General features: G+C 37.4%; 1 protein-coding gene across 4 annotated transcripts in view; it reads left to right on the plus strand.

The window, feature by feature from the left end:
* Positions 1-25,619, plus strand: part of DTNA (dystrobrevin alpha) — a 394,389-nt gene that overhangs the window by 93,064 nt on the left and 275,706 nt on the right. Inside the window, exons 1-2 of one of the 4 annotated variants that reach the window (XM_055368712.2) lie at positions 3,669-3,884; positions 6,161-6,267. The exons of 2 other annotated variants lie outside the window; for them this stretch is intronic. The gene's annotated coding sequence lies outside the window, so the exon portion shown is untranslated. Of the gene's footprint in view, positions 1-3,668; positions 3,885-6,160; positions 6,268-25,619 lie in introns of those variants that run through there. One more of the 4 variants, XM_055368710.2, reaches the window with a different exon arrangement.

Below are 25,619 nucleotides of genomic sequence, written 5' to 3' on the forward strand. Positions count from 1 at the left end.
TATAATCTACCCCATTGGCAAATTACCAGTATACAATACAATATTATTAACTGTAGTCTTCGTGCTATATGCTAAATCTCTACGCTTAACTATATAACTCTCTTTTTGTACCTTTTGATCTATATCTTCCCATTTCTGCCTGCTCCTGGTAACTATTGCTTTACTCTATTTCTATATATTTGATTTTTTAAAAGATTCCACATATAAGTGAGATCATGCAGGATTTGTCTTCTGTGCCTGGCTTATTTCACTTGGCATAATGTCCTCTAAGTTTATCCATGTTATGGCAAATGGCAGGATCTCTTTTTGGGGGGCTGGATAAGATTCTGCATATGTATATCACAATTTCTGTATTCATTCCTCTGTCATTGAACACGTTGGTTGTTCCCACATCTTGGTTATTGTGAATAATGCTGCGATGAGCATGGAAGTACAGATACCTTTAGGAGTTGATGTATTTCCTTTGGGTATATACCCATAAAAGAGATTGCTGGGTATATTTTTAAGTTGATTGGCATTTAATAAGATAATAAATAGCATGCTGCTGCTTTGAATCTTCCATATTTGTCTGTAGAGCCCCTGTTTTCTAATGCAGTTTATGTAAAGTTTTTCTACTTTTTCTTGGACAGTGTCTATTTTAATTACTTTTAAATGACTTGGATGTATTAATGTTTTCTCTTTTAACAAAAATCACAATTATACCCCAAATTATTTTTGCATAAAAAGTATATGCTTTTAAAAATAAATGATATGACAAAAATATCAGCTATAAAACTATCACCATGAGAATACTGCCTGTCCTAGTCCCTTAATGATATTTATTAGGGAGGAAAAAAATAACAGAGGTCATTTGCTTTTCAGTGACCAGGTTCTTCATACACATGGATGTCTCACAGATCAGCTAAGGCCTGTGTTTGAACACCTTGGTCACCCCTGCAAGGAGCCATGCTCCAGCATTTGCCATCCACAGAATGGTGCTAATAGAGTCTATTTCTGGAGAATGGAGGAGAGATTAACTTCTTGTTCATGATAAATCAAGGGTATCTGATTTGCCTGTTACATGCCCAGTTTTCTTTGGAAGCAAGCCCTAGAAGCTATTTTTCTGATCTAATCCTAATTCTCACGTTAGTGCTTATGAAAGAGGAAAACAACATTTACTCATGATAAAGACTGAGTTCTAGCCATCATAAATCTTATCAATTGCCTTGTGAAGGTTAGGGGGAAAAAGAAGGAAAAAAATGATTGTACTCACTCACACTTGCATCTGGACTAATAATGTTCCTATTCCTGTTGTTGAGTGTTCTGAGATTTCTAAGACTGGCACAAATGGAAATAGCAGCAGAGATAAAGTTGGGAACCTTAGGAGATATCTGACTGATGAATGTTGCACTATAAAGAGTGGCCAGTAACAGTTCGATAAGGAAAATTATTATAGTTTACTCATTACTGGGAAATATTAGCAAACCTAAACATTTCATTTTTTTTTCTATTTTTCTTATAAGCCACCAAGATTGGTAGAAGTGCTCTTAACAAATATTTGCCACGTTAATATTTAGAATCACACACATGCATACATACATACATAAGATGTATAATGATTTTTTGGCTTCAGTAAAGGTACTTGGTACATAATATACATTCTATATAATATTTTGGTTAATTGCCTGAAAAGAAGCGTATTTTTCCCAAGACAAATACAAAACATATTTATCTAAGATGTAGGCCAACAAATAACCGTTTTCCATAGGTTAAGATATACACTTGCACATGAGCAGTTCTTCAGTTTCAACAACCATTTTTTGAGTATCAGTTATGTGCTAGTGCTCACTCTGAGATACAACAGAGGTAAACAGAGCAGCTGAATGTGAACCATTGATGGCCGCACCTCTATCCACCCTTCTTAGTTCATTTGTGTTTTGACACCATCCATTAGCCTTGGGAAGGCGTGTTTTTGACAGAGGGATAAAGAAACACAGGGACAGAAATGTGTACTTTCTGGACTATTGGGTTATTTCTTCCCATTTATTTGTGAAGTCATTAGAATGCCCATCTATCAGCATTACATAGAGCCTGCAGTTTCCCTAAGAAACTGTCAACTTTGGGGACAAAAATAAGGAAAGTTTCTTACTCCTCTGTTTCTATCTTTTGATCTTTTTAAAAGACATCTAGTAACAAAGTTAGGCTAAAAGGCTAAAAGCTGGTAAGCCACCAATCTATATGGGGCATCAAAATATCACTAAAATAGGCTAGTAATATGATGCCAATTAATCAAGTTTTCCCTCATGGTTTCTTAAGATGGTATTGCTCTAGATATGGTAAAATATAACCTAAAATAGAAGATTCAAAACCATCAACAAACAAAAACAGAAAGCTTGCTTTCTGGCATCTACGTTTTGCCGTTGAATATTTTTGAGATGTCTACATAAGTTCCAAGGAGCAGCTGCAGCCACACCACCACCCTGAGCCCAGCCAGCTGACAGTTGCCTAGAGTTGGCAGCCACAGCTAGCTGAAATTTGGAAACCCCAAAATGCTTAGGGTTGAGATGTGTCCAATTACCAAAATTATAAAGCCTTCATTAGGCTTTTGAAGAAGTTGTGTGGTCTGTAGAATTGCATGTTTTGAACATAAAGAGGTTAGTTATTTTCAGAGGCAGGAGATCTTTTGGCCCCAGTGACCACTAAATATTAATAAATATTAAACACAAGTTAATTAATGGTGATTTAAAGGGACCCCATGTTGTTAATTCATGTCAAACTCTATTTAATGAAATGTATCTTTTTCTTTGTTTCCATTCACTCAATTTCTCTTCTTTTAGATATACACTTGTATAACACACACACACACACACACATTTTGTTTTCCAGTCTGCACTCAAGTTTTGCAAGACAGTCCTGAAAAAGAAGTTTCAGTGGGGAGATAGAAGTATTTTTTGCACTCTCTCCTGTTTGGTTGAAATCAGTTTTTCCACAATTCTTACAGCAAGTTTTTCTCTAACAGAAAATGCACAGATTGAACAGTTGCCCTCCAAAACACTGGCAAGCAGGCGGCATGATGATTTCTTCTTTTAACGGATCCCAACTCATTTACTAAGACTCATTCAACTTTTAACAAAAAATTTGTCATTTCTCTTTCTTACTACAGCCATTGCCATCCTCTGTAAAATTACATGTGGATATTAAAACTTAAATGCTGTCCTACAATGAAAATATTTTTAATGCCCTCCTCAAAGTTAAGAAAAAAAATTTACTATTTGTATTTTGTGTACCTGGGAAGTTATTCATGCTGAGTAACAGTACAAAACTTGAGCTGCCTTGCTTTCTGCTTCCAGGAATGCCAATCAGAGAACATTCTTTTTCAGGCAGCCAAGTTTGGAAGTCAGTTGGTTTCTGGCAGTGAGTAGGGGGAGGGGATGGCAGGGGAAGCATAGTGAGTCCTCGGGCTGATGATCAGCTTCCAAGTGTTTCCGTAATATCCGTCAATGAAAGCATCTCCTTTTACCCACGTAGAGACAGGTAAAAAGACAGCTGAGTAAATCAGCATTAGATGTAACAGCGGAAGCTCAGTCAGAGGGAGGGGGGAGGGAGGGCGCATGAAAGCCTGCCATTGGCGAGCTTACCAAAGGCATCTGCCAGTGGGACTTCAATGGAATGTGAAACCAAATCATTTTCAAGTTAAAGATAGACACAGTACACACCAGGATCTAGAGGCTGGATTTCATACTCATAGCTCTCCCTAGAATTTCAGAGAGTTCTGTTATGATCTCTGTTGTAATTAACAATTTGGTTCAAGTTTGTTCTTTAAATGAATATGCTAAGAATTCACATATGTTCTGGATGTACTGGAATTAAAAGGATTTAAGAGATCATGGTGTGCATGTTCTAGGGTAAGTGAAAAGATTGGTTTTTAAAGTGCATCGCTTTTCTGGGACGCTTAATATTGAATTTTTCTTTTTATCTGTGTGAATGAAAAGGTGATAGTAAAGATTTTTCAGTGTTGTAGCTTGCTTACCTTTCTTAAGATACTTGGTATTTTACATTTTGTGCAGCAGAAAGAGGATTTTTGCTTAGTTTTGAAATTTACATTGCAAGTCTGTAACTTCAGTTTTGACTTTATCCTTGTTTTTCCCTCTATTCTTCTCTTAAGCACTGTGAGTTTACTGAGTTACAATCTCAATAGTTTTATGTCACAACACAGACTGAATGTTACTGTGTCTGTTATGCCATTGGATGAAACTATATTATTGTGAGATGGAGTTCAGTTTCCCCTGCATGGTACTAAGTCACTTCCCAATTTCAGAAACAAAAAAAGGAAAAAGGAGAGGAAAGGTGCTCTAAAGGTGGCTTAAACTGCGTAAAGAGCCTTTAGAAGATATTCTACTTTTTAAAAAGCAACTGAGAAAAAAATAGGCACTTTTCAGGAAGAGAAGAATTAATAGAAGTTATTTTTTAGTGTTACCTCATTAATTCCAAGCAGGTTCCCCTCCTTCAGGAAAAAAAAAAAAAAAAGCTGATATTTGCTAAGCGGATGGAGGCGTTCTGATTTTACAGAGCTTGAGAGAAGACAAGGGAGAGGAAGAGTTGTCTGATTTTGCTATTGTCGCACTGTTTTAGGACTTCAAACTTCTTCTTGAAAAGAATGACAAACTTTAGTTCTCTTCGTGTTCTGCCCATGTATAGGTTTTGTTTCTTGTTTTGTCAAATGACCTCTCCCTCTGCTCTTAGAGACAGCTTTTCCAAACTTGCACAGCATTCCTTCTGAATAAATACTGTCCATAATAGTCACAGAGTACATGGCGTGAATTGGAAATTCTACTTTATATGGGGAAAATAAATCTGCTGACGCTGTTATTACAGAGTGCACAGATGAACAGTTGTTAAATGTAACTGGCCAGTTTTTTGTCTTGTCAAATAGACCAGATTCTAATGAACTAAGTTGGCTAAACTAGGTACAAACAATGAAGGGCTTATTATGGATTTTTCATTCAACTTTGATGAGAATAAGTAATACACTGTGTCACTCTTCTAAAATGAAAAATGGGCATTATATTGATAAAGTCATTTGATTTTACAACTACTGAGTAATCTAGTGAGGCCAAGCAAATGTGAAGTTGGCAGAGCTCAGTTCTGATGCCCCTTTCCTCCTTTCTCTGTCCAATTTTCCCTCCCTCTCAGTCCTCCTTATCCCTCCAGACCCCTGATGAATATGACTACTCAGCGCCCCCCTTTTCTTATCAAGCAAGACCTATGCTCAAGAAAGAATCTGACTTAAGAGAGTTTTAAAGTCAATGTACTAAGTCCCCCAGTAATATTTGCTTTTCAGTATAAATATCTGACCTTGTGACAGTTTAGACAATTTGTTAAATGATAGTTAACCTTGGGTAATACTTATAATTAACCCCTTTAGGTTGCAAACAATTACAATTAATTTTCATTTCCCCATAATCAGGTGTTAACTTTGTAAATTTTCTGTGGTCATACTGGGTGCCTTGTGACATTGTATTACCAGTTGTGTACTGAATGGTTGACAATAAGAATGAACCTGGCAGAAATCACAGGTGCTTCCAAGAAGTTTGTGAATGCATGCACCTGGGTGCTCACCATACACTCAGGTACACACACTAACACATGTAGGCATACGTTTTATGTAACTAATATGTTTTTTATTGAATTATAAAATAAATGAAAATATGTTAGGCTTACCAGTGTGGGATTTGGGTTTTTTTTCAGTGTGTCAAAAAAAAAACACAAAAAAGAACACAAAATGTAAAATTCTAAAATGAAGAATGTTAAACTATGTGGCCAAATGGTGTTGACGGAAAAAGAGACAAATGTTTCTCTGCTACCATTATATCACTTTTATAGTTTCTAATTCTTGTATAAAATTGTCAATCTTAGCTTTTATTCCTTTGAACATCCTAAGTGTAGTTTTATAATCTATTTCTGATAATTATAGTATCTCAAGTGTTACTGGATTTGTTTCTATTATTACTCTTCCTGCTAGTTCTCATTCATGGTGTCTTAATTTCTTGGTTGCTTGGATATCTTTGACTCTATGCTGGAAATGTATTTTTAAAATTACATTATAATTAAAGATCATAAGAGTAAGTTGAGATCTAAGTGATGTTTTCCTCCAGAGAAAACTTTGGTTTGCTTCTGCCAGGCACCTGGGGGCGATATCAGACCAGAATCATCTTAGACAAAGTACAACTCCTGATGTTTCCTGAATCACCTCTGTGACAAGAAGGCTGCAAATCAGTGAGAGGAATGGTAGGTTCACTCCTCCCCTAAAGGAGAGTATGACCTTTCATGACACCAGCATAAAGCTGGGTTAGTTAATTAAAGCCCTACCTGAGGGCCAAGGACTTTGACTTTTCTATGAAGCACAGAAAGCTACTTGAAGTATAAAGCTAGATTCTCAGATCTTTTTTCCTGATAGTCATGTGCCCAAGGGCTTTTAAAAGTGACCTTACCTCTCTGATTTCTGATCTTCTCCTAAGTTTTCATATGCCAAATCTTCACCATCTTACTAAAGGCTCTTTGCTGTTTTTTGTTTGTTCGGTTGGTTTTTTGTTTTGTTTTGTTTTGTTTTGTTTTATTCTGTTGCCCAGGCTAGAGTGCAGTGACATGACGCGATTGATCTCCACTCACTGCAACAACCTCTGCCTCTTGGGTTCAAGCGATTCTCGTGCCTTGGCCTCCCAAGTAGCTGGGATTACAGGCACATTGCCACCATGCTTGGTTAATTTTTGTATTTTTAGTAGAGTCAGGTTTTCAACATGTTGGCCAGGCTCATCTCGAACTCCTGGCCTCAAGTGATCCACCTGCCTCAGCTTCCCAAAGTGCTGGGATTACAGGCATGAGCCACCATGTCCAGCCTCTTTACTGTTTTTATATCTCAAATATCTTTATTACATCAGGTAATACATACAACTATCTTATTACATCGGGTGTATCAGTCCAGATTCTCTCATTACTGTTACCAGAAATGGAAATTCATCCTACTGCTATTATAGTTGTTTCTTTTTACACTCTTCATTCTAGAGAAGATATCAAAGTTTGCTGATATCATTAATGATTTCAGATAACTTTTCTGATTTTATTTTTTAGTTGTGACCTGATATATTCAGGCTTTTTGGAGAAAATTGCATATGCATGCTGATTGAAAGATTCATGTTTTCTGACTTTATTTGAGCTGTCAACACCACTTAACAGTTCTTTTTTTTAATTATACGTAAGTTGTGGGATACATGTGCAGAACGTGCAGGTTTGTTACATAGGGATACATGTGCCATGGTGGTTTGCTGCACCCGTCAACCCGTCATCTACATCAGGTATTTCTCCTAATGCTATCCCTCCCCTAGCCCCCAATTCCCCGACAGGCCCCAGTGTGTGATGTTCCCCTCCCTGTGCCCATATATTCTCATTGTTCAACTCCCACTTATGAATGAGAACGTGTGGTGTTCGGTTTTCTTTTCCTGTGTTAGTTTGCTGAGAATGATGGTTTCCAGCTTCATCCATGTCCCTGCAAAGGACATGAACACATTCTTTTTTATGGCTGTGCAGTATTATTTGTCCCTACCTGGCCCCTTTCCTTGGCAATTTCTTTAACCTCTAATCCATCCCACAAGCATCCTTCACTCTCAGAAGTTGATTTTGACTCTTTCTGCTTTCTCTTGGCCTATATCCAGTATTAAGACATTTTAAAAATCTTCTTAAATCCCGTGTTTTCCATTCTCTCTGCAGTTGCTCTACTTCAGGTCTTCATCATTTAACTTGGCTATTATATGGTCTTCCAGTTGTTCTCCTGTCTCTAAGCTCCATCCACACCCTCACCCTGCCACTACATACACATCTTGCTGAAACCAACATACCCATCTTCTAAAAACTATAGACTTCAATTAATTGCTCCCCTACTTAAAAATCTTTAGTGATTCATGACTCCCTTCAAAATAAAGCTTAGTGTCCTTAGTATGTCTTAAAAGGTCCATCACAAAGCCTCGACCTGTTTCTCAAACTTTGACTCCACTGCTTCACTGGTTATCACCAACACTTCAATCACATACAGTGGCTGCCTCCACAATATGCCGTATACTATTTTAGCTCTGTGCTAGTCTACCTTTCCCCACCCCCCGCCCCCCTCAGAATGCCTATTGCTTCTCTCCTTTGTGGGAAAACCCTACTTTTCCTTTAAGGTTGACCTCATAAGTCACCTTCACTGTACTTTCTGTACTTTCTTTTTAAGTGTATAGCTCACCCACTGTTCTGGGAGTCCCTAATGCTGTGGCTTGTGTCTTACTCAGTTTTTTATTCTCAGTCACTAACACATAGGAACCACTCAAAAAAATGTTTAAGAAATGAACAGATGACTATTCAGAAGAAGTTTGTTTCTGAGGAATTTCTTTTGTTAATATATTCTTTTCCATTCTAAACATCATTTTTTCTTTTGACCTTAGACTCTTTGTCTAGAATAGTGATCATTAGTAATCCTGTATGTCAAGTGGAGTCAGTAAAAACATGTTTATTTGGCTGTTGTCACTGTCTTGGGGAAAGGGAATTATCTATTTTCTTTTTTTTTTTTTTTACCAAATGTGATGTATGACTTGATTGTGACAACAAGAGAGTAGAAATTTAAGTATGGTGAGTCAGCTGTTTATTATCAGAGAGATTCATAATCAAAAGAGTCATAGAGTGGGAAAACTGACATATTTCAACAAATCTAGTCCAGAATGTTAAATAGCACAATGGGAAAATGTCAATGAGGCACAACTAAATGAAAATTATCTCATTGCACACAACCTCAATTTCAACCATTAGAAAACACTGGGTTGTTTTCAAATCACAGTGTGGTGCTACAAAGAGAGCAGTTGAGTGTTTATGTAATACAATATTGTGACCCTAATCTTGAAAGCTTGTGGAAAACTTTCCTTAAAATTTTTAAGGCCTTGGCCAGGCGCGTTGGCTCATGCCTGTAATCGAGCACTTTGGGAGGCCGAGACGGGTGGATCACGAGGTCAGGAGATTGAGACCATCCTGGCTAACACGGTGAAACCCCATCTCTACTAAAAATACAAAAAAAAAATTAGCCAGGTGTGGTGGTGGGCACCTGTAGTCCCAGCTACTCGGGAGGCTGAGGCAGGAGAATGGCATGAACCTGGGAGGCGGAGCTTGCAGTGAGCCGAGATCGCGCCACTGCACTCCAGTCTGGGTGACAGAGCGAGACTCCATCTCAAAAAGAAAAAATTTAAGGCCTTGAAGTGCAATTTGAATATCATCTTTCTAAAAGCCTATGCTAAGCAAAGAAAAACTGTATTTGTTTATTAAACATTGAATATAGTTGATGGGAACCAGAGGAAGAGCAAATATAACTTATTAATTCCAAGGATGTTTAATTAATATTATACTCTTTGGACCACTTATAAACTTTTTACACATTTATTGTGAGGCTTTGATATGCCAACTTCTGAGATTTAGATAAATAAGAAACTTGGCTTATATTATTTCTCATACAGGACACTCCTACCTTCACAAAGAGAAAAGCCCCAGTATGGGTGGGGCTTCAGAATGTATCTTCAGAAAATGTATCTTCAGAAAACATCTTTGAATTTAATGAAATGTTCAAACTCGGTGTTTGAGATCCCAGAATTCTTCATCAGAAAATATGAAAATATGATATTGGCCTTTCTTTTTTGCCTCATCTATAAAAGAACTCTAAACTAGCTCTTGAATAATGGCTGATTTCTAATCATAACTTCCAAATAGCTGAACTCATTTTTCTCATTAATTCAATAATTTGAACTCCTACCTTTTGTTCCAACTGCGTAGACAATGAAATTACTTATTCACCCCCTTCACAGGACACTGGTACTGAAGGATATCATGTTAAAACAATGAATTTAATTAACAATTTTTTTCTTTTTTTGTTGTTGAAAAGGGAAAACAAAACCCTCAAACCTGAAAAATTCCATATCCCTTCATTTTACTTTTTCTTATTACAGAAGCAATGTAGGAAAATCATGACTTTACCTGTTTTTGGTTGTCATTGTTTTGTTTTCTTGTTGTTTCTTTTTTGAGACAAAGTCTTGCTCTGTCACGCAGGCTGGAGTACAGCTGTCAGCTCACTGCAGCCTCCACCTCCTGGGTTCAAGCAATTCTCCTGCCGCAGCCTCCCAAGTAGCTGGGATTACAGGCACCCGCCACCACGCCTAGCTAATTTTTTGTATTTTTAGTAGAGACAGGCTTTCATCATGTTGGCCAGGCTGATTCGAACTCCTGACCTCAAGCGATCTGCTTGCCTCAGCCTTCCAAAGTGCTGGGATTACAGGTGTGAGCCACCGTGTCCAGCCAACAAATTTCTTTATGTATCTTTCATTGATATTTTAAATGTATTTGTCCTAATCTCCACACATATTTAAAAAGTCATTTTGCCTTTCTCAACAACTAGTATTTTCTTCTCAGAAAGCTAAGTTAGAGGATAGTCTTGAGATTCTTAAAAAATCTCTTGTTTAGGAGATACTTATATAACAGAAGAGCTTAAAGAGAGCTGAATAAATTCTGAAAAAAAGTTAAGTCAAATGTGTATTTTTTATTACATATTTAATTAAATCTTAATATAAAATAGAAATACATTTATTTGCATAAATAAAACTGGACTTGGCATTTTTGCAAAATAAAAATGATGTAAAGATGACTCAGACACTCTGAATCATGAAAGTTTTGTAAACCTCTAAGTATTTTAAAAAGAGCAATAGAGTTACTTTAATTATTTTTCTTTTTAAGTCTCAGTTTATTTTTTGTACTCATTCCTATATAGTGTGATAGTTCACAGATTTATAGATGCTGAAACAATGAATTCACTGAATTAATCACAGTTCAGGAATACAGATGCCTTAATTAGTTTTTTACAAGATACAATTTTGAATGAAATTTATCTTCCAATGCATATGAACTTCCAGGTCTTAGATTGTTCATTTCTACACATTTGAAGAATCATGTTTACTAACCAAAAGATATTTAACACCTCAGATAAATGTAGCAATTCTTCCCAGATGCATCCAATGTTTGAAGTTATTTTGTAGGTAAGAGACATTTATTTTACATATGATAAAACTAAGATGTAGACATATGAAGTGTTCCAGATATACTATGGGTGGTTTACTCAGGTAACAAACAACTCTCAATATCAGTGACATATAGAAACCAGGTTTCCTTCTCACTTACACAGTTTAGCCACCACAGATTAGCTGAAGGTTCTTCTCTACACAGCTATTTTCACCTGGAAATGACCCATTTTCCTTATACTCACATTCCCTTAGCCAAAGCATGCCATGTGGCCACACCTAACTTCAGTTGGATGGGAAGTATAATATGATCCTACCATTGACCTAGAACAGGTGAGCCCCAGTACTGGGGCTTAGCCCAGGAGGGTTTTTGGCTTTGCCTAGGGCAGGAAAGAATTCAAGGGCAAGCCAGTGGTGTTAGACAGCAACTTTTACTGAAGTGGCAGTGTACAGCAGCAGCAGAGGTACTGCTCCTTGCAGAGCAGGGCTACCCCATAGAGTGTCCAGAGTTGCAGCTGAGAGGCAGTTTTGTGGTCATATTTATATCTTTAATTATAAGCAAATTAAGGGGTGATTTATGCAGAAATTTTTAGGAGAAAGGTAACTTCTAGGTCACTGGTCATTGCTATGGAAAGGGGTTGTAACTTTTGGGTGTTGCCGTAGCAATGGGGAACTGACATGGCATACTGCTAAGCATGTCTTATGGAAACCTGTTTCCATACTGGCCCTGTTTTAGCTAGTCCTCAACTCCTTCCAGTGTCTGAGCCCAGCGTCTGGAGTCAAGTCCCTCCTCCTACCTCACCATGTGCTTAGAAAGAGAAAGGACTGGAATATTTATGTAGACCTCTGAGGAATTTCTACACTATTGGATAATAGGCAGCCTAAAACTCCCTTAGTAACACAGACTTAGACTTAAAGTCATATATACCTGTGAACAGGTCCATACTTGGTAAATGTACGCCACCTGCGATCTGATACTAATGTCTATTGCCTGTTTACATCTTTTGGCTCTTATCTCCACTGAGACTTTTCAGCTGTCTAAATCTTTACCATTTCCATGTCTGTGACCTTTTCTGTCCAGCTTCTCCACCACAATGGAATTCTAGGATTTTACCTATCCTTACACTTACCACTCAGGGAGTCCTGCCCATAAACAGTTTTGGGAAGTGAAAGGAGACTCCGTTGGGGCAATTCCTACAGAATGCAGAAAGCAAATGTGAAATCTTAACGCTTTCTCCTCTCTAGGAACTGCTCATATGCAGTAGAGAAATGGAGAAAAAGGAAATTGAATACAAGTCTAATCCCCAGCCCCCACTTTTATCAGTAGACAGAGTAAAAGGCCTAGGCTCAGGGAATATGGCACAGAGGAATGGTGATATATATTATATATTAGAAATACATAGTCTCGAATAGCATTTATATTATTGGTACTCTACCCTTTGCTTAGCATTTAGTTTTAAGCACTAACTATAATCAATAAAACTCAGGAATTCAAAGATTGAGACACTTAAGAGTTGAAAATTTTTAAGCCAATATTTTAAGGTCCTTTGAATTGTCATTTAAATCAGCAAATCCAATTTGTGTCCTTGGAAGCCAATAATTTTAGGAAATATTATGTGTGTATTGTGTGGAGGGCTGGGGTGAGAATCTTGGATCAAATGAATTTGGAACATGCTGTATACCATATCCCTTTCTTGGAGATTTAGGTGAACATTTGCATTAAGAATGCATAAAAGTTCTACACTAAAGGGATATGTTTGACTTTCTTTAACCCAGTGTTTTCCAGTGTAATTTGACTATGGAACTTTATAATTATAGATAGACACATAGATATATAGAGATATATCACGTTTCAACACCACAAAACACACTTTGGTAATTCTGGTTTCAAGAACCTCTAAGGCTGAGTGGTGCGGTGGCTCATGTCTGTAATCCCAGCACATGGGAGGATCATCAGGCCAGGAGTTCAAGACCAGCCTGGGAAATGTAGTGAGAGCCTGTCTCTACAAAAAAAAAAAAAAAAACAAAAAAAGAGGCCGGGCGTGGTGGCTCATGCCTGTAATCCCAGCACTCCGGATCAGGAGACCAGGAGTTCGAGAACAGCCTGGCCACATAGTGAAACCCCGTCTCTACTAAAAATAAAAAAATCAGCCGGGCGTGGTGGCAGGCACCTGTAATGCTAGCTACTGAGGAGACTGAGGCAGGAGAATCGCCTGAACCGGTGAGGCAGAGGTTGCAGTGAACCGAGATCACGCCATTGTACTCCAGCCCGGGCGACAGTGTGAGACTCCCTCTCAAAAAAAAAATACAAAATAAAAAATAAATTTAATTTAATTTAATTTTATAAAAGAAAGAAAGAAAGAAATTTAGCTGAGCGTGGTGGTGTGTGCCTGTAGTCCCAATCAGGAGACTGAGGAAGAAGGAACACCTGAGCCCAAGAGTTTGAGGCAGTAGTGTTTGTGCCACTGCTCCCCAGCCTGGGCAGCAGAGTGAGACCCTGTCTCTAAAAGAAAAGGAAAGGAAAGGAAAAAAAAATCCCATTTAAAAAATAAAAATAAAACAAATACCTCTAGTACATTGTATTAATAATTAAAAGTGCAATAATATTGCAGCTCATGTAATACTTTTATATAAAGCTAAGAATTTCAAAGGACTAAGTATCCTTAGTATTTGGCACTTTATTTTCATTCTCTTTTTTTTAGAAGTTTTTATTCACTTAAAATCTACATGTAAAATTTACCATCTTTACCATTTTTAAGTGTACAGTTCAATGGTAATAAATACATTTGTATTCTTTTTTTTCACCTTTTTCGGTTTTCATTGACTTGTTAAATGGCATTGATTTTCAACACCAACAGAAATCAAACTTTAAATTGACAGAGCTTGCAATAATATTTGTTTAATACTATTGAGGAATATTATCTTTGATACACCACAGGTAAGGAGATTGGTTGTGTTCTTCAGAATGCAGAACTCTAAAGTGATTTGCTCCATTTTACCTATTTCATTCAAAAATCTAAAACTGTTATTTCATTTTAGAATATGATCACACATCGTTAAATTTATTAGACTTATTATTTCTTTATGAAGACCTTGTGAAGAGAAAGGTCATATTCAACTTCAACATCTTCAACTTCTTTTTCTTGGTAGTTTTTCTTGGTAGTTTCCTTTAAGTTCAGAAGTTTTAAAGCTTAAAAAGAAAAAAAGTATTGGGTTTCAAAAAAAGCTCTACGCTCTACTAAAGTTATCATGTATGGGAATTTTTCTGTGCAAGAAGAAAAGCAGTAGACTAACAAAAACAAAATGTCCACGTTTCTTTTTAGAATATGTGTCATATTTGTGAGGTGTTATGACCATTTAAAATGAAGCAATTGTTCCATGAACTGTTATACTACCAGCAACTCCATTCAAAGAAAATCCTAGATATAAGGTTCACCCATAAATATTAAGGTGGCTTAGGCGTGACCGGGTGTGTGTCCTTTCATCACTTGTCCACTCTGAGAAGATAATCCTGCTTTTCATTAATTAGCAATTTCAGTTCCTCTCCCATCATTTCAAAATAAGCGATAAATCAATACTTTAAAAAAATTTGGGAAATATAACTTCTTTCTGTACCATAGAAAGAGAAATTATTCAGTCAAAACTGTGGGTAGCACAAATTCTTAGCACACATTTTTTTTCCTTTAATTAATTTTGGCTTATATTTATTCATAGGGCCATAACAAGATTCAGAGGCTATAATGATGTCAGCAACTCCTCTAAAATTTTATGGCAAGAGGATCTGAAGATCTCTGTTCAGCATTGCAGTGCTGCTCCTCTGTAACTCTTTGACTAGCCCCACAGCAGAACTCCATTTCTTGTTTGTCAAATTATGAAGTTAATTGTATTCATATTCTGAAACTGCCTAGCACCTAGAACATTTGGAATGCTGAAAAATATCTTTTGTAGCTCTTTGCCAGACACCAGAACATAAATCTAAGTTACTTAGATTTACAGTACTACCGTTTCTCCTTTAAAAAGGACATAAGGGAAATGTTTAACTTAATGAGGCAGAGGATCCTGGTGTGCAAGTTACATTACGTTTTTCATTGCACAAGAGTAAATTATTGCTCCAGTTTCCTATATGGTACCCCAGTGGCCTCAAAGACACAATGTAGCTTCCCGAAATGCCAACTTTTGTCTTAGGCCATAACTTATTCTCAGAGAGTATGCTTTCTGAGAATTACCCATAACATTTCTTATAATAGGCTGAATTTCTTGAAGGTCATTCATAGATACCAACTTAACTGGATTTGTCTTTTGTTTTTTTTAACTTAGAAACATCCAAGTGATAAGTCTGCATACATTATTTTACAAAATGGAAAAACAATGGGCATTTTCTTTGTCTCAAACATTTAGAAAACCAGCAAAAAAAAAAAAACTGGGTAAGAAATTAAATTATAGGGCATACAATTTTTTCTTGGCATTTTCCCACTGTTACTGCAAACTTTTTAAAATAAATAATCATGGGTCTTTTGGAGGTGGTCTTTGAGGGTTTAGAACTATAATAATTAAATATATTGTTCTATATTTGTAAAAAAACAAAAACTTATTTTGAATACCAGATGTATGGACCCACATGTCCAAATGTGTGTTTGAGCTTTTTAAACAAGCTTTGCTTTCTAATAAGGTAATATAAGAATGTAATTAAAACAAAACAAAGTCCCCCCACCAATCAGTGTTGCAACATTTGGGTAAATTTTAGAGCTTGACAATTTTCAAAGCAGAGACATTACTCCAGGCTTTCTGCCAAACCATTACTGGTAATCTGATGACAAGGGATGAAGCAAATGAAAGTGCTGCTGCCTGGCTTAGTTAGATATGCATTTTCTAGAAGAGAAGCCAACACATTTCTTATGCAAACCATCAAAATTGCAACTCAGGCACACACACACACACACACACACACACACACACACAGTGCTTTTACAAGTCTAGGAATATACACATTAAAACACAACTCCATGCTTAAGGGCAATGCAGAAGTAGCAGACACAGCTAGGGTTGACTGGATCCTTTCTTTACCTTGAGTGGTTTTAATAAATAGCAACATTTCTCTCAATGGCTGCAGTACAAATAATTAAATTACTTATATCTGGACAGGATTTAGCATTGCCTTCACATGGTTAAATTCCAACTACTACCCAAAATCTCTCATTGATAAGTGGGTGATTTGGGCTGCTATTGTCTGTGGTTTATTTAAATGATTTAAATAAACATCTATTCTCCTATAGTGCTAAAAAACAATTTATGTACTATTAATGAAAAAAATCCAGTTCAGTTAGTAACTATGAATGACCTTCAAGATAGGGATATAAGAAAGTAATCAAATCAGGGATGTTTTATAAAAGGAAGACTTTGGAGTTTTATAATTTCTGTGGAGGGGAAAAATACTGAGTAAATAACTGTGGGTATTTGCATGCATTATTTTGACCACGGGAGGGTTCTATTTTTTTTAGCTATTTCTTTAGAAATCTACTTGATATAGCTGCAACTTCAGTATAACAAATTTATATCTTGCCATTATAAAGTCTATATTGTCTCTTAGCTCATATGATGGTATATATTTTCAAAATACAAATAAAAGAAAACATTTAATGTACTATGTTCTTCGACTATTTCACAACAAAAATATTTCACAACAAAAAATGAGAAACTAGCAATGTGTCTATTTTTTATAATCATTTCACAACCAAGACTCGTGTCAAAATTACACTATCAATAACATGTATATTGGAGTAAGACATTCCTGAATCTCAGCATTATACTCTATATTTGAAGTCTTAAACAACCTACACAGTGCCAAGTCCTTGCCTTTGAGGAATGCAGTGCCCAGTGGGAAGACACATACATATGGTGATAGTTTAGTTAAATTGTAGTAAGTTATAGACAGAGTATGAAGGTGCCCAGAGAAGACATCCGGAAGAAGGTGATGCTTATATTGGATCTTAATAGATGAGTAAGAGTTATTTAGATAAGGAAAGATGGGAAGGGCTTTCAGGATTGAAGGACTAGCATGAGCAAAGATATGAAAGGGCATGGTGTGCAGAGGAGATACCCAACAGTTTGGTGTTATAATAGGATGAACTCTGAGGCTAAAATGAAAGACGATGAATTTGGAGGGGTAAATAGGTATCCAGACATGGAAGGGTTTTCATGTCATTGTAAGGGGTTTGGTCTCTATTCTTTGGAGGTTTAGTGCTTCGAAATCCAAACCCCTCCCACAAAGTAAACAAAGCAAAAATAAAATGAATACATTCCCACAAAAGGGACTGAAGCCACAGCTCAAAATGGCCTCCCATCTGTATCCAGTTCTTTGAATTCTCAAGTATTTGCATTTTACTTCATAATGAATCTTCGTTTCATTCAGCATAAAAGTATTTTTCTCCACATTTCTAGTAAGATGCACCATTTTTATCCAATAGCTCTCATCCCTTGAAATACTGTTTGTGTCCTTAGAATTCTCCATGATTACACATCTTTTTTGACTGAGAAGTGCAGCTGTAGGTAGCAAAGATTATTTAAACTAAGAGTTTCAAGAAATGTATTTCACATAAATTGATCACTCTGGATGGTGATTTTAAAGAAGGCAAGAATACAGACTGAGAAGAAAGAGAATATCGCAATAGTCTGCTCATAAAATGTTAGATGTAACAGATTTCATGATGCCTAGTTAGATGGAATAATATTTTGACCACTGAGGGGAGCTCCCCTATTTTTTCTACTTTGATTCTGTAGAAATCTAATTGATATAGCTGAATATTTTCCAAACTTGTTCCAAAGCAGACATTCTAAATAAATATATAAAAAATGGACTACATTTTATGATTTTCTCATAGTTTCAGCCCTTCCACAATACTACAAATACGTACTAGGAGACATGGGAGAAAATGTTTGTTACTGTTACCAGCACTTATAACACAGAGAGAGGTGTTTGTCCTGAAGGGTTCCTGATTTCTTCTCATGACCTCTTGACATCTTGTGACAGTCTTCCACAAACACTCAAAGTTCTGGGTTTTGCTGGAAATTGGGGTACTTTGTTTCCTCATGCATTCACACAATCCACTTTATCCAGGGTCAATAGATCAGAAGATACAGAATTGCATACAACAACTAAGAAAAAGGCCAAAGATGTAGCATTTCAATACTCAGTGAGGAAGGCTTTCTACAGATGGCTCTGTTTAATAGATACAGTAGTGAAATGCAAGATAGAGGATTATAACAGTGCTTGATCTAGAAGTGGCAAGGATTCCAAATCCCTATGATTTGAATCTTAAATTGCTATGATGGATGCCAATTAAGGGAAGCCCAGAAGGTCTCTCCAATCCCTGATGAGGCTACCCTACTCTTTTGACAGACTCAATTATAATTTTCAATCTTACGAAAAGAACTGTGCCATGTCCTCCTCATTTTATATATCTAAGTAACTTGGTTGGTATTTGTATGAATTGGAAGCATGCTTATGTGCCCAAGCCTACATAAAGATAGGCAGCCTGACCTATGATGACATGGTTTTGCTATCACGGTCAGGAGTAGTCTTAATAAGTAGCTGTCTGTTACTAACTGCTGCCAGGAAGAAAGATTTTAAATTAGCAGTGCTAAAAATAAAAGACATATCGTTTATTCAAATAAACAATACTAAATAATCCTATTAGGTCAATTTGTTCATCTACTTGAAATATTTAATACCCTGGAGCACCCATCAGTATGTCTTTTTACTCAAATATTCAGAAATTTGACAAAAGGGACAAAAGTATTTGTTACTTTTTTTTTTTATGGATTCAGGCAGTGCAATGGTGAGAACTATTCATAAAAATTTCTAGGCCCAAATTGCTTCAATCATGCCTCATGGGACTTATGAAATCACAAGAGCAGATTCAGAATTCTTTCTTTTTTCCTTTTTGAGAAAAAAAAAATTTATCCATCTCTATGTATTAGGGTGACCCATCTCTTTGTGAGAATAAAAGTCAGGCAGTTTTCCCATCAGAATGTCAACTCTGCTGCCTTCTCACCTGCTGTTTAAACATATAGATGTTTCTTCAATGAACCATGCAGAATATCAACACTTCTAACAGCTGTCAACAAATTTAACCTTGGATTGGCTGTGCTATAGCCAAGATACCTTCTCTAAGTGCTATTGTATATTGGATCTCAGACCTAGAGCACGCTGGCTTAACACTTTCTCTGCCCCCTCATACACATGTAATGTCATTATGAGTAACTATTTAATTTTATGCTCTTGATTACTGTTCAAGTTTACCATAAAGCATGGCACTTTGGGAAAATAAAGAATGACTTTGAACAACTGCAGTAACATTGTGCTAAATGCTACTTGCTATCTTCAGAATAAGGAGCTAAGCCCACACAATTCTCATAGGGATTATGCCAGGAAAAAGTTTATCACTCAAGACAAGCTTGTAAGCTTTCTTTATTGTACAAGAAAAACTATATAATCTATCAGTTTCCCTTTTTGTTTTGACTGCTTTAATTCTGTCTTTTTTTTTTTTTTTTTTTTTTTTGAGACGGAGTCTCGCTCTGTCACCCAGGCTGGAGTGCAGTGGCGCAATCTCGGCTCACTGCTAGCTCCGCCTCCTGGGTTCAAGCGATTCTCCTGCCTCAGCCTCCCGAGCGGCTGGGACTACAGGTGCCCGCCACCCCACCCGGCTAATTTTTTGTGTTTTTAGTAGAGACGGAGTTTCACCGTGTTAGCCAGGATGGTCTCGATCTCCTCATCTCGTGATCCGCCTGTCTCGGCCTCCCAAAGCGCTGGGATTACAGGCATGAGCCACTGCGCCTGGCCACTACTTCAATTCTTAAAGCTAAATTTGAATGCTCAGTTGTATTAATGATCCAGTTTTGGGTGCCTGATATAGCTACTGTCTTCAAAATTTGTTTTGACTCATACCTTTGCAGAGTCCCCTTTATTTCCTCTTTTATAACCCTTATCTCATGAAGGTGGAATTCCTTCCTTGTCTACTTGCCTGTGATTTTGGACTCACGTGGTAGCTGTCTGGTGTTCTACTGTTTCTCATCATCAAGCAAATAACATTTAGTGAATTAACATTACTTTGCACTGTCTTGTATGTTTTAACAATGAAATATGCCATTTTGAAAATAGGAAGTAAAATTCTAAACCATCAAGAATGATTAACAAACCAATTAATTAGCTGAGAATAATAAATAAAAACAATAACAATTCTTAGGGACACTTTGAGACCAATTTTCTCCAAAGAGCTTAGCGATATCCTCTTATCCTCCCTCCATTTTTGCCGAGATCTATATATATTATTTTCAGTCAGGTCACATTTTACTGTATTTTCAGCAAGTTTTATTTTCAGCAAGTTTTAACTTTGTTGGAGTTTGCATCAGAGGAATCTAGACAGAATAGTTAAACAATAAGGTCATGCCTGATTACAATGTGTTTATGTCATCAGTTTGTCCTATTCTTACAACCAAGGCCACTAGTCAAGTATGTGAGGAGACTTCTATAGGCTAAGGAAGATTTCACCTGTGAGGCTGTATTTATGAGAACTGGGATAAGTCAAACCAACCAAGAGCTGGTGTTTCTCTCATGGAAATCTTTTGACATCTAAGGAGACTGAGGCAGGAGAGATTAAGTAATTATCCAGGACCAGAACAAATCAGTCTAAATGGAAGTATAAATCACAGATTTTCTGGTTTAAAGTCCAGAACTCTAAGATGCTTCTCAGATGTGTCTCATAAATTCTCTGAAACAATGTATTGAGAGAAAAAAAAAAAAAAGGGTGACTGAGCATACGGAGCATGATTTTGAAGTGTGGTATATTGTCAACTTATCTTTTGTGCCAATAGCATATACAGTTTGTTTTCAGGTACATTTAAAAAATGTATAGATCCAAAGGGATATGGGAAGGGGTGCAGAGAACTACATAAGTAACAGTGCACACTTGAAAATGAAATACTTAAGAAAACTGTGATAAATCCACTCAGTAAAATAATATGTGGCTTTTTATGCATTTAGGCTGTTGTCCATTTCTTTAATGATCTAGAACAAAAGCCTTCCTGTAAACTGTATGACTTCAGCATAGCTTATTTAACTTTTTATTCTCATCTCTTAAATTGGAACAATAATAGAGCTACTGCCTAGGATTGTTAAAAAGATTCGATGAGATAATCCATGTAAAGAATTGATGAGCTCAGATTATTACATGTAGTAAAATAATGTCTATGAAAAGTGTTAATTACATAGGGAAAGGCTGATGTCACAATGTAACAATACCATAACCAGGACACAAATTATGCAGTTAATTAGAATTATGTGGATATCTTGATAGAAAAGGCTAAGACAGAAACATTAATTGCAATTACTTTGGATTTTGAGAAACAGGAGATTATTTTATTTCTTGTATTCACCTGTATTGTGTAAATTTTCTATAAAATGCATACAACATATGCTCAGAAAAAATATAAAATTCATAAATATAGATCTAAACTCCCACAGAAAAAATTCTCTTGGATCTTAACAATTCTTGGATTTTTTGGAGGTAGCTGGTGCGGTTTATTTGCTTACAACCTTTACCTGTGAGTGTACATCTCTAATACACCAAGGAAACAGTACCATTCAACTCTAGTGCAAATCCCTTCTAGCTTTTTAGACAGGTTCATTCACCTGTAATGAAAATTTAGCAGGTAGAGAGTGATTAAATCCTGGTCCCAGAAGTTTCCTCCAGTCTCAGGTGTTGAGCCCTATAAATCTTTATTCATATGAACTCATTTCTTTCTTTAGAACTTGTGTTACTCTTAAGCAAGGAACAAGTTCAGAAGAATCATGTATTCTTGAAGGACATGGGGGTGTGTAACTGTGAAAAGTGGCACCCGAGACTCCAGGCATACTCTGTAGCACCTCTTTGCTAAAGAAATGAAAAGCACCAGGGGGAAAACTCAGAGCAGAATCAATCTCAGAAGGGGCACAGGGGGAAAACAAAACTAAACTAAACTAAACCATGTGGGCTCAGGAGTCAGGAATCAGAGTTTCTCTGTTTGGGGACCTGGTTCTCCCCTTAGCTCTGTGTGGCCATGGAGGAGCTACTTCACCTCGCTGAAAAATAAGTGAGATGGCAGATATAGCAGGTGTGGAGATGCTGGTCACTCATCTCAAGAGCAGTTTCCAGAAGACTCCGCTGGCAGAGGGGTCTCGGGCATCTTGCTGGGCAGGACGTGCAGCACATCACATGCTACCTGGGCAGCCCAGAGCTGGGCTGGCGGCACTGGGCCTGTGTTTCACGGGGCTCATTGATGGCTGTCAACCTGCCCAGCCCAGGCTGACCATCTGGCCTCCTATGAGTGCATTCTGTGGGCAGCACCCTTCCTCACCCACCTGCTGCTCAACTGCAACTAGCTGACACGGGCCACTGCACGTGAGCTCACCGAGGCTGTCAAGGACATCACAACGTTCCCTGTGCTGGCCTGGGAGGAGCTGGGCAACAACGGGGACCTGGCCTCCCTGGCTCAACCCCTGTTGGTTGGCCTGCACACCTCACTCCCCACCATCTACGCGGGCCTGGACCTTGAGCCTAGGACCCCTGGGATCCTGCAGCTGCTGGCTGGGACCTGAGGCCCAGGCCTGCCATGCCAGGTGACCCACAGCCCACCTAACTCACTGCTACTGACTTGTGATGCTCTCATGCACATAGGACAGTGGGCGATGGTGGCCAAGGAGGTCTCACAGGCCCCCAGGGATCCAGTACAAATGCTCAACCTGAGATTAAGGGGACAGAAGGAGAATGAACTCGTAGGAGGCCATATGGTCAGCCCGGGCTAGAGTCTCAGCCTACCCTCAGCGGAAAGGGCCCCGGCACCCACAGTGTGGACCCTGTAATAAAGGGTAATGTCCACTTCCATCTTTCTGGAAAAAAAGAAAAAGAAAAAAACAGGGAGAGTATTTTCTGCCTATGCTGTGATTAGCTATATTGAAAAGCAATAAACAAAGAAAGATTGTTGTCATTAATTTTGCAGCACTTGCACTCATCAGTAAACATTATTACACGTTGACATTTTCATGGTGCTCAGCTTACCTGTAAACATTTCCCCACCAATGTGCCTTGTTCTTGCCTTATACTTATGAAACACTATACATATTAATCTAAATGAAGATACTATACTCATTAGAAATAATCATGACTAGGAGAGTTTTCAGTGCATAAGTCAATCATAATGAGTCCACCTTCATGCTATACCTTATTACTTTTAAAAACATATACAGTCATATTTCATTTTATTGCAGTTCACTTTATTTCCATTCACAGATACTGTAATTTTTTACAAATTGAAGGTTTGTGGCAACCCTGCCTCAAGCAAGTCTATCTGCCATTTTTCCAACAACATGTGCTCACTTCATGTCTCTGTGTCACATTTTGATAATTCCCACAATATTTCAAACTCATTATTATCCTATTGATTATGGTGACCTACAACTAGTAGTCTTTGATATGGCTATTATAGTTGTTTTGGGGTGCCATGAACTACACCCATATAAGACAGATATTTTAATCAATGTTGTCTGCATTCTGACTGCTCCACTGACCAGCCATTCCTCCATTTCTCTCCCTATCCTCCAACCTCCCTATTCTCTGAGACATAGTAATGTTGAAATTAGGCCAAGTAATAACCTTACAGTGGCTTCTAAGTGTTTAAGTGAAAGGAAGGATCCTGTGTCTCTCATTTTAAATAATAATTAGAAATGATTAAGTTAAGAAACACATGTTGAAAGCCAAGACAGGCTGAAAGCTAGGCCTCTTGCACCAGTCAGTCAGCCAAATTATAAATGCAAAGTAAAAGGGAAAGTTCTTGAAGGAAATTAAAAGTGCTACCCCAGTAAACCATATGAATGATAAGAAAGTGAAACAGCCTTATTGCTGATATAGAGAAAATTTTACCCATCTGGGAGGAAGATCAAATTAGCCACAACATTCCCTTAAGCCAGAGCCTAATCCAGCTCAAGGCCCTAACTCTTCAATTCTGTGAAGGCTGACAGAGGTGAGGAAGCTACAGAAGAAGAGTTGGAAGCTAGGAGAGGTTGGTTCATGAGGTTGAAAGAAAGAAGCTGTCTCCATAACTAACATAACAGAACAAGGTGAAGTACCAAGTACTGATGTAGAAGCTGAAGCAAGTTATCCATAAGATCTAGTTAAGAAGACTGAGGAAGATAACTCCACTAAGCAACAGATTTTCACTTTAGACAAAACAGCTTTCTATAGGAAGAAGATGCCTTCTAGGATTATCATGGCTAGAGATGCAAAGCCAATGCCTGCCTTCAAAGCTTCAAAGGATAAGGTGTCTCTTGTTAGGGTCTAATGAAACTGATAACTTTAAATTGAAGCCAATGCTTATTTGTCATTCAAAGACCCTAGGTCCCATCAGAATAATGCTAAATTTACTCTGCCTGTTCTCTATAAATGGAATAACAAAGCTTGGATGATAATGCATCTGTTTATAGCATGGTTTACTGAATTTTTAAAAATATTTTAAGCCCACTATTGAGACTTACTGCTAAAAAGAAAAAGATAGTGTTCAAAATATTACTTCTCATTGACAATGCACCTGGAGCATCCAGGAGCTCTGATGGAGATGTACAATGAGATTCATGTCGTTTTCATGCCTCCCAAGACAACATCCATTCTGTAGACCATAGATCAAGAGTAATTTCAACTTCCAAGTCTCATTATTTCAGAAATACATCTCCCAAGGCTGTAGCTGCAATAGACAGTGATTCCTCTGATGGATCTGGACAAGGTAAATCAAAAAGCTTCTGGAAAGGATTCTCCATCCTAGATGCTATTAAGGATATTTGTGGTTCATGGCAGGAGGTCAAAATATCATTAACAGGAGTTTAGAAGAAGTTGATTTCAACCCTCATGAATGACTTTGAGGGGTCCAAAACTTCAGTGGAAGAAGTAACAGCAAATGTAGTGCAGATAGCAAAAGAAATAGAATTAGAAGTAGAGCCTGAAGATGTGACTGAACTGCTGCAATCTTTTGATAGAACTTGAAAACAAGAGGAGCTGGTTCTTACAGATGAGCAAAGGAAGTGGTTTCATGAGATAGAACCTATTCCTGGTCAAGACTCTGTCAACATTGTTGAAATGACAAAAAGTAATGTACAGTATTTCATAAACTTAGTTGATAAGGCAGTGACAGGGTTTGAGAGGATTCGCTCCAATTTTGGAAGAAGTTCTACTTTGGATAAAATGCTATAAAACAGCATTTCACAGTACAGAGAAGTCTTTCATGAAAGGAAGAGCCAATTAATGCAGCAAACATCATTGTTTCCTTATGTATTAGGTCATTCTTGCATTGCTATAAAGAAATACCTAAAGCTGGGTAATTTATAAGAAAAGAGGTTTAATTGACTTATGGTTCTACAGGCTGTGCAAGCATGGTGCTGACGCCTGCTTAGCTTCTGGGGAGGCCTCAGGGAGCTTTGACTTACAGAAGAAGGCAAAGCAGGAGCAGGCACAACACATAGTGAAAGCAGAAGCAAGAGAA

This window comes from Gorilla gorilla, chromosome 17 (assembly GCF_029281585.2).
Source record: "Gorilla gorilla gorilla isolate KB3781 chromosome 17, NHGRI_mGorGor1-v2.1_pri, whole genome shotgun sequence".
Classification (NCBI taxonomy): Eukaryota; Metazoa; Chordata; class Mammalia; order Primates; family Hominidae; genus Gorilla; species Gorilla gorilla.